The 1,934-nt window shown below is 43.2% G+C and overlaps 1 pseudogene; it reads left to right on the forward strand.

Annotated features, from left to right (window-relative positions):
• On the forward strand, positions 1-1,269 carry LOC140223447 (protein ALP1-like; annotated as a pseudogene).
• Positions 1,270-1,934: the final 665 nt, after the last annotated feature.

A 1,934-nucleotide genomic window follows, 5' to 3' on the forward strand; every position in this document is an offset into this window, starting at 1 on the left:
ATGTGGTTTAGGAGGAGAGGTCAAGATGCTCGGTCCATTACATATGAACCCATGGCAGAGAGGGACCAAGAGAGGATAACTAACCTAAGATTCATTTATGAATCTGATGATGTCCATTGCGTTAACCTGCTAAGGATGAGAAGGGCACCTTTTTTCCAACTGTGTGACTTGTTTTGTTCGAGAGAGTTGGTTATGGACAGCATACATGCCGCTATTGAAGAATAGGTTGCAATGTTTTTGCATATTGTTGGTCATAACCAGCGGTTCAGGGTGATTAACATGATATTTAGGAGGTCACCAGAGACTATTAGTAGGTTCTTTCACCAAGTCTTGTATGTAGTTGGTGAGTTGAGGAATGAGTTGATTGTTCCACCATCCACTAGTGTCCATCCTAGGATCCATGGCAGTAGGAGATGGTACTCATATTTCAAGGTTGGTGGCCTTTTCATGAATGTAACCAACTGACCTACCCATATGGTAGTAACATTTTGATATGGTTATTTGTTTACTTGATTTAAGACTGCATAGGAGCAATTGATGGAACACATGTCTTAGCTAGAGTTCCTTTGAAGATGCAAGCTGCCTTTAGAGGCAGAAAGCACACCATAACTCAAAATGTTCTGGTAGTAGTGGACTTTGACCTCAGGTTCACATATGTGCTTGCTGGTGGGAGGGATCTGCACATGATGCTCTAATTTTGGCTGATGCCCTTGAAAGGGCTGATGGCCTTAGAGTCCCACAAGGTACCATCCATCACATATACACAACATGCCAAACAAATTGCACCCACTAAACTGATAAACCATGTTCATTTGTTACATTGTCTAGGGAAATTCTTTCTTGTGGATGCTGGATATGCAGCCAGGCAGGTTCCTGCCTCCATTTCGTGGTACAAGGTACCACTTGAGGGAGTTTGGTTCCAATAGACCACAAAACCAAAGAGAGTTGTTTAACCTAAGGCATTCTTCTCTTAGAGTGAAAGTAGAGAGGGCTTTTGGTGCGCTCAAGAATAGGTTCAGGATCCTTGACAACAAGCCCTTCCAACCTTACAAAACCCAAGTAAAGCTAGTTCTTCCTTGTTGTATTCTGCACAATTGGATACTTAGGCATGGTCAGGATGAACATCTCCCCAGTGAAGCTGCTTGGACTCCAAACTCCACTGATACTCCCTTTGAGCCAGAGGATGGTCCTGACAATGGAACTTGGGCACAACAAAGGGAAGCATGGGCTGCACAAATGTGGCAGAATAGAGGTTCTTCTAGAGTTTAATTCCAATGTTGCAATGAAGTACTTGAGGTTTATGTATTGTTTAGTAGCATTGATGGAACTTGTAATATTTGCTGAGACCTATGGCAATTTGCTATGATGTTTATCTGCAATCATGAACCTTCATTTGCTTTGATATTTATTTCTTAAGTACATTTTCTTATGTTGTTCTGGATATGATCGGTACTCTAATTGTGGTTAAGAAATGGCTGAGATGGGTGAGGATCTTGTTGGTGTTGTCAATGAAGTTGGAGCTCAGGGTGGGGTGGCAGCTGGGGAGGAAGCCAACCGAGCAGCCCCTCCACCCAATGGAGCCGAGGTTGGGGGGCCAATGCAGTGAACCAGTGTTCAGTCTGCCTTCATGCTTAGGAGGTTTCACTATCTGGTTGGGCAAGGGCTTAAAACTGACAAAGGCTTCAAGGAGGTTCATGTTAGGCAAGTTGCTAGGATGGTTTCTGAATTTGCTGAGGTCAATGTCACCACCACCAAATTTGCAACCACCTACGCAAATGGCGCCAGAGGTGTGTTAAGACTGTTAGGCTCAAGGATATTAGTGGTGCTATCTTGAATGAGGATCATCACATGATAGTTTTTGAGAAGGAGCATCTAATAGACCATACCAAGGTTAGGCTACAACCACATATGTTTAACTGTTATGTGTAATTGTT

Source organism: Setaria viridis, chromosome 7 (assembly GCF_005286985.2).
Source record: "Setaria viridis chromosome 7, Setaria_viridis_v4.0, whole genome shotgun sequence".
In the NCBI taxonomy this organism is placed as follows: Eukaryota; Viridiplantae; Streptophyta; class Magnoliopsida; order Poales; family Poaceae; genus Setaria; species Setaria viridis.